General features: G+C 43.0%; 1 pseudogene across 1 annotated transcript; it reads right to left on the reverse strand.

The window, feature by feature from the left end:
- Positions 1-1,400: 1,400 nt before the first annotated feature.
- Positions 1,401-2,166, reverse strand: LOC307113420 (thioredoxin-dependent peroxide reductase, mitochondrial-like; annotated as a pseudogene). The gene has a single exon. The product of its transcript is annotated as a thioredoxin-dependent peroxide reductase, mitochondrial-like (transcript).
- Between the last annotated feature and the right edge of the window lie 6,098 nt (positions 2,167-8,264).

An 8,264-nucleotide genomic window follows, 5' to 3' on the forward strand; every position in this document is an offset into this window, starting at 1 on the left:
TTGAGAGTATCAATTCACCATACCTACCACAGTCTAACCCTCAGCACTCATAGTCCAAATACAGCCTTCTACACATATTTAATCTTCCAAGCACCAACAGCAACAAAGCTGAACACAAGTGACTATCTCTCATACAACAGAAGCACTTCATCTCTCCCCAAAAGGGGAGATCCAATGTCCCATCTGTTGCTGATTGATCTTCATTTTCCTTCTAGTCTATCACATTCCCATCTTGGTATGCTGTAATCTAAGCATGTCATTGGCCAGTTACCCACCAACAAGACATTTTGGAATCTTCAAAGAAAGAGGCTAACAGTAAATTAATTGATAAACATATATGCATACAAGAAAGAAAATGTGAGAAGCTGCTATTATCCTTGTTTCTGCAACTGGGAAGACCAGAAATGGACTTGGAACTTATTCCCTACACTACTATTCATGTTGCCTTAACTTTCTTTTTTTTATACTTTACATTGAGTGCTTCAGAAAATATAATTACAATGATTTCAAAATGCAAATCCTGGATTAAATGAATATCCTCTATAATTATCTTCAATCAATATTTAAAAATGTATGTAGTCCCTAAGTCAGCTAACAAATAAAATAAGCAAAATAACTGTTGAAACTACAAATCTCAGGGATGAGGAGCATGCATGATCAGGTAGGTCACCTTGCCACTGTGTTTTTTTAAATACGTGATTCACATTGTTTCACTCAAATATATCTCCACTCCAAGAGTTAAATTAGACTGCTGAAACTAAAACGTAAAGCTATGATCTTTGTTACCTTAAAATTTTTTTCAGTTTAATACAAAGAAATTCAGAAAGAAAATTTCAGGCCTCTTGATCAGAGGCTTTCGCTACTTGTCCTACACTGGTGTACACAGAGGCTCAGGAAAGGCAAGAGAGTTTCCCATTGAAGACATGACCAAAGAAACAGGTGAACGAGGCAGTCTATAAACTAGCTAGCCATTAAGAAGTTACCAATAAAGCCCTAGCCGGTTTGGCTCAGTGGATAGAGCATCGGCCTGCGGAGTCAAGGGTCCCAGGTTCGATTCCGGCCAAGGGCATGTACCGTGGTTGCGGGCACATACCCAGTAGGGGGTGTGCAAGAGGCAGCTGATCGATGTTTCTAGCTCTCTATCCCTCTCCCTTCCTCTCTGTAAAAAAATCAATAAAATATATTTTTTAAAAAAAGAAGTTACCAATAAAGGACTCATGTCAGTAACTAACGATGTTTTAAAAGCCTTAGCCGATGTTACAAAAACAAAACATTTAGAGTATTATTTATGAATGCAAATACAATTGATTTTTGCTTTCTATCCATAATCATCTTTGAAATGCTAAAAGTGAGTTCCAACTGTGGTTCTGTTGAGAAGCTGCAGGTGTACATGAGATGATCTACTGACTTACCTTCTCCAAGTATTCTTCGGGAGCAGTCGGAGGCGGCGTGACCGTAAGAGAATCCGGGGTCCAGGTTGCCGGGGAGACTTCTCCATGGACTTCCACAAACTGGGATGCTTTCACCAGGCGGAGGGTCTCCCCCACGCTCCGGCCCACTGGGAGGTCACTGACACTCACATGCTTGCGACTCCATTGGGGTCATTGTGAAGAGGCCTCTTAGTGCAAGACCAGGACCTTCTCGCAGCACACCGTAGTCTCGGGAAATCTGCTTCGTCAAATCTGACAAATGTGCGATGTTCATGTGGCCTAAACCCGCCCTTCTTCCTCGGTGTGTTGATCCAGGCGAGAATGGCTGAAGTGGGAATCCACGGAAACTGCGACAACTTCCCAGTTCACAGCATGAAACTCGTTGGCTTTGTCTCTGAAAGCAACCATTTCTGTGGGCCACACAAAGGTGAAATCCAGAGGATGGAAGAAGAGCACCAAATATTTCCCCGTAAAGTCATCAAGGCTTAGTTCTTTGAACTCTCCATGGACAACGGCTGTACCCTTAAAATAGGGTGCCTGCTGGGTGACGCAGGAGCACGATATGGGGAGCTGGTGCTAAAGGCCAATTTTGCTTGACTGGAAGCAGACCCTAATACATTTGTCAAGAATGTTCTTCGAGAAGCACAGGCCTAACGGCAGCAGAGGCAGATGCCCCAAGGAATGGCACTCACATGCAGGCAACCGTGACCCGGAGCAACCTTCGCACTGCGACCATCGTCTTCTGTCTGTCTTCTGTGCACGCCGAGCAGCAGGGAGCACCCAGAAGCGGAAGGGGCGGGGCCACGCTTGCGGGGGCGGGGCCTGAGCTGGAGCCCAGGCGGGCCCATGCTGCCTTAACTTTCAACCAGTACCAGTTCCTTTATCTGGTGAGAGTGCTCTATTAAGAGCTATGGCTACAGCTATAGCTATGTACACACACACACACACACACACACACACACACACGCACACGAGAAAAGGTGGGGCAAAAGTAGATTTTTTTTTTCTTTTTCAAAGTCTTTGTTTATAAACTTTCTAACAGAAACAGCTTCTAAAAAGGAACTTCTTTGTTGCCACAGAGATCCTTTGCTCTCCAAAATTAAAACTGCCAAGTGGGCAGGTCAAAAACGCAGAAATGGCTTTCCGCTGATAAACAGAAGAGGAGAGAGGTGCAGCTGTGTGCCCCTGGGTGCAGAAGCCCAGGAGTCAAATAATAGATGTCAGGACTACGTGAGGGCAGAAGAGGAATCCTTCCCTTTATTTCCCTGGAGACAGCAGCTCAGAAGTCTGGAATTAAAGGTGACAAGCCCAGGTGTCAAATGGCAGATTAGCTTTGTTCCAGAGATCCAGCAGGACTAAGGGATTTACAGAGTGACAGTTTGCAGGCAGTGGCTGGTACCAAATGCCATCTAGAGCTCTTGCTATCTTAAAACCGACTCCTGGGAGAAAGCTGCAGCGGGAAGCCTGAACATCAATCATGACCACAATCATAGATTATAGTAGGCTGGGTCCTCTCTGAGCCCTCTTATATTTGGAAAGTTTAGCATTCATCCAGAATCTGATCAGAAACTCCAATTCCACTGGCCTAAGACATTTTTTGAACTAGTCCTGTAATCTGGGAAGTCTATTTCCTGATTAAGATTTTGTTTGACAGCCCTGGCTGGTGTTATTCAGTGGTTAGAGTGTCGGCCCACACACCTAAGGATCATGGGTTCAATTACCGGTCAAGGGCGCGTACTTGAGTAGCATGTTCGATCCCCAACCCCAATTGAGGTGTTTGGGAGGCAACCAATCTATGTGTCCCTCTTACATCTCTCTCTCTCTCTCTCTCTCTCTCTCTCTCTCTCTCTCTCTCTCTCTCCCTCTCTCCCTCTCTCCCTCTCTCTCTCTCTCCTTCCTTCCCTTCCACTCTCTTTGAAAAAGCAATGGAAAAAATATTCTCGGATGAGGATTAACAAAAAAACAAATAAATAAAATTTTGTTTGGCCAATGCAATCCACTGCCATCTCGAGGCATGGGAAAGGTAACAGCCCTGGTCAAGTGCTCCATAATCAGAAATAGGGAATTGAACCAGCAGCATAACTGGCTCCCTTGCTCCCTTGGCCAACTGTTCTACTGCCAGAGGAAACAGAGACTGTCATTGCATGCAATGACAAGGGAAACCTCACATCTACAAAGCCTTCCTATGTGGTAACCCCAGGTGGCTCAGGCTCTGCTCACCTGCCTGCCCTAAATCACCTCTGTAACTTTAGGTTAGCAACCCACCTCCCTGGATTATAATGTGTGAAGTGCTGAGCAGGGGATAGATACCTGGTTCCCTATAAGGGCCCAGCCACCTCCACATTTCCATAATTCTACATGTTATTGAAGTATCTCCACCTCCACTCCTGAAGCTCCTCCCCCTCAAAGTATTTTATTCTCTCTTCTAGGAATGCAAATCTGCTCCTTTAAGAAAAAATAGCATAGGAGAAGACCCACACCCAAATCTGGTTTACTTCTTACCATTGGCAAAGTTAATATGAGAAACAGTCCATGGCAGCAAATTAGGCCACTACTTAATGGCCTGGAATTCCAATTAAAGGAATGAGCTTTATGAGGCTGCCTGTAAAGCAGTGGGGAGGAGTGTCTGACCTAATCTTGGATCCCAGAAAGGCCACCTTAAGAGAGAGGGAAAGCAATTGCCCATCAGATTTGCCGTGGGCGAAAGGAAGCCATAAACTACTGGGAGATGGAGGCTCGTTAAAATGGTAATGCTCCTGTCTCCACCAGGAAAGCACTCCCTGGACACCTCCAGAAATGAAATGAAATTTGGAACAATAAAAAAACCGAGCATTTCCTCCCCTCATCCCATCTAATTATTGTCATCTGATGTAATGATATGCAATGGGACCCATTAAATCTGGACTCATCTCTCCTGAGTGTGTGTCATAGTTCAAAGACACCTGCAGAAAAACAAAAGACCTAGAATCTCAATTATGTAGGCTATTAGATAGGCATGTCAGGAGTAGTCAACAGATCTCATTCCCACTGATCCTGTCTCATATTTTATTGGGAACTTCCTGAAACACTAACCACCTCAAGAAAACCACACACTGTGAAGTTGGGGAAAGAAGGGAGGAGGGATACAATCAGTAGTCAGGAAAGGAGGACAGGGCTTGGAATCAAGACTAAGAATAAAGCATAGAATCAGGCAATAAACATAAATCAGAGAACTTGCAATATCTAAATTCATCATCCTTTCCCCAGTGACCCATCACCTAGTCAATATCCAAAGCCAGAATTAGGTAGTTATCCTTGACTTCAAATCCATTACTTTCACTCAATAAGTATTTACTGATCACCTGTTCTGTGCCAGGCACTATGCTGAGCACTGGAGATACAGAGTGAATGCTCCCATCTGTTCAGTCCACAGGTCCCCTGGATATCTGTCTCTGATGGTGCTGACGAGAATCAGATTCTTAGATAAGAAATGGCAAGGTCAAAATGTCATTAGGGAAAACTCTCAGGAGATCCACCTGAAAGGAGCGAGGATGACAGGATTGGGCAGAGAAGCTCTCCCATGTTACAGTTACAGCGAAGACATCAGCTGATTCTACACAGAGTTCTGGAGATCAGATAGCCCCTTCAATGTTGTCCCACAGTGAGGTCTTCGTTTCCCCCCATGAGACAGTTACTAGCCATGAGTTGATCCCTAGGAAGGAGTGTAACCCTAGACAAACGGTTCCCCATTGCTGAGGGTAATTCCCAGAGGACACAGCTAAGCCATGAACACCAGAATTTCCCAGCAGCTACATTGGCCTAGAGAAGGGATCCGAGTGGAGCGCCACAGTATCTACAGCAAGATCCCCCATCCATCCCTGCCAACCTGAGTGTCATCAACGTTGGTGTTTAGGACGTCTTGTCTCAGACTCTTCCCTGCCTTCAGTCTGGTCCCTTCCCCTGAGGATCTTCCAATTTGTCATTTGAAGTACCCTAAATACCTGAATTATCTTTGAAATAACACTGGGATTCCCAGCTGAAGACTGTGAAGGTCTTCAGACATATTACTGTAGGATTTCAAAATCTCTACTAAAATATTTTTTCTAGTTTCATTTCAATTATATTTAAATTTTTAATATAATTATATTTTGGATCATCTGTATTTCCACTGTAAAACCAAGTACCATCCTGACATTTTATTCGCTACCTACATAGGCTCCAGATAGTACTATTTTAATTTCCCCAGGCAGTATCATTGTCACATTGAGAGTGGTGATTTTGCTTCCCAAAACAACTTGATCTGACACATTGAATTCATTTTTTTTTTCAGTTTAGTTTGCAGTTTTATTTGAATATGATTTATAAATTTTCTTTGGTTTCATAGTTGCATAAGACATGTATATAATGGTTTTAAGTTGTATATACTTAGGTAAAATTACAATGAAGTCATTAAAGTTAACACTGGGAGATTTTGAGAACTTCTCACCAAAAGATAAAGTTGGAGTTGTCTTAAATCACTCAAGTCATGTCCTCTGTGAGCTCTCATGGTCTGATCCCAGTTTAGCCACCCAACCCCCTCCTCACACTGCTTCCAGCAGACAGAAGGGTAAGAATGTTGTTATGTTATACCTACGTGAACTGCACTCACTTTTGCCTTCCAGTGGGAAAGGGCTCTGCATTATTTGTAAAATAAGAAACTAGGCATTTGCCCTATGCCATCTTGCTAACAAATGCTAAGACTAGAAAGGAAATGAAAATGTTGACATTTCTAAGCCCCTCCTACATCTTCACTTCAATGCCAGGTAGGCTGGTCCGCCAACCTCTCTTCTGTTGACCCTTCAGACATGAGTCAGCCACCAGTCCACAGGGGCCCCTAAACTCCAGGGAACACATATCAAGGCTCCAAGGAGTGTCCTTAAATTACCTGCCACTGGACATAGCCATCCTCTCCCTTTTCCCCAGGGGGATGTAGTAGGAAAATGTCACAGCACTCTATCACATTTCTTCCAAGATATTCTTTCACTCTGTCTTTTCCAAACTCCATCATGTTTCATCCTCAAATTGAGGGTGGATTAAGGATCACAACACTGGTTCCCAATTTCCTCCTTCACAACCTAGCATAAATGGTCTAGCACCTCCTTTTAGAAAGTAGCTGTAGCATCTATTATTTTGTGATGAGATTTTTGCAGCCTCTACTGAAACTAAGATAGAAAGAGTTCTATTTTAACACTCTGTTAACCGAAGTGTAAATTCTATAAAACCTGGGTATAAATTGAGAAACAGAAGCCTGTTCTCTATAATTAAATAGCAGATTTTTTTTTCAGAAAGCTTAAGATCCCTTTCTTTAGCTCAAGATGAGAATTCTGTTTCTATGAGGACATAAGACCCTGCCATGAACAGACAGCATAAGGACTCCATCAGCTCATCTGGAAAAAGAAAATTATACTAAAATGATGTGCAGTGAGAGAAGGAAAGGGGATCATTTGAGCAGAAGGTAATTTCCTGGTGGGCTGAGAAGGAGATGACAGATACAGCATACAAGCAAGAAGAACTCAACATACAAGTAGCACTTCCACAAACAAAATGGCTTCTAATGATGCCCAAAACCGAGTAGAAAGGGATTTATGGCTGGGTTTGAGATGACAGGGAGCAAAATAGGCTTGGAGAAGTATGTGCACAACAACCCTAAAGAAACAAGTCTGAACAACAGATGTTTCTCTGCACAATAAATAAAGAAATTGAACTTTACGCGATCTTTAACACACAACTACACCCACGGGGATAAGCAAGACCCCTGACTTTCCTGAAATACTCATCTGAGCCGTAAACATATTCATTAATGAAAACGTTTCACAGTTCCTAGGGAGCATTCATGTGTTTTGTTTTGTTTTGTTTTGTTTTGTTTTGTTTTGGGGGGGACACATTTCTGTGTAGTCAATGTCTAACTTTCAGAGTTTTGCAAGAGAAGCAAAGGACATTTAACTCTATTTTTCTAATTGATGTTTTTGTTCTGTTGATGTTACAATGAACTGTTTGCATTCAGTAGAAGACACTTCTGCTCCCCCATTGCTTTGTGTTTCCAAGAAGAAACAAGAGTCTCACTGAGTGTGGGCCCTAAATCAAAGAATCCAATAAGCTAGAAAAAAATCTTGAGAGTTGCAACCCAATTTCCATCATTTTGTAGTTACATCATCACATCATCATTTTGTAAGTCACAGGGCAAGTGACATGTCCAGAAATAATACATATTTTCTTGCAAAGTATTTTCTGAAAAGAGGGGCATGCTTCAAATGGAGACTCCATCTCCACATGTATTTCCATGATGGTGAAGAGGAAGGAAGATGGAGAGTCATACACCAGTGACACATGTCACCTCACTTTTCATTGGACAAAACAAGTCACATGGCTATGCCAACTTCAAAGAGAGTGGGAAAGCTCAGTTTTGCCCTGTGCCCATCTTGTGGATCCTCTGCAATGAAGGGGATGTTGATTTCACCTTATTATTTCCACGTGTGGTAGCAAATACTACTGGCAAGAGGGTTCAAGGTCTTTTCCAGCCTTGAAACAATAGTATCTCCTTATCTGAAGTCCTCCATTCAGTTCCTTAGCCCAATTCAAATCCATTCATCTTTCTTGCTACACTCACCCCTAAGTTATTTCTCAAACCTCTAAACCAGGTAAATGGAATGTGGGCACTTCCATCAGGAAGTCTCTGCAACTACCTCATTTTGGTGTGTTTTTCCCCATTGCCCAATTAGACAGCAGGCTCCCTGAGTGCAAGATTCCTTCTTGTGCCTGAGAAAGCCATCCAGGAAACAGAGATAGTGGGTCACGGTGTGGGAGGCCCATGGGACG

The sequence above is a fragment of the Cnephaeus nilssonii genome (genome assembly GCF_951640355.1).
Source record: "Cnephaeus nilssonii genome assembly, chromosome: 17".
Classification (NCBI taxonomy): Eukaryota; Metazoa; Chordata; class Mammalia; order Chiroptera; family Vespertilionidae; genus Cnephaeus; species Cnephaeus nilssonii.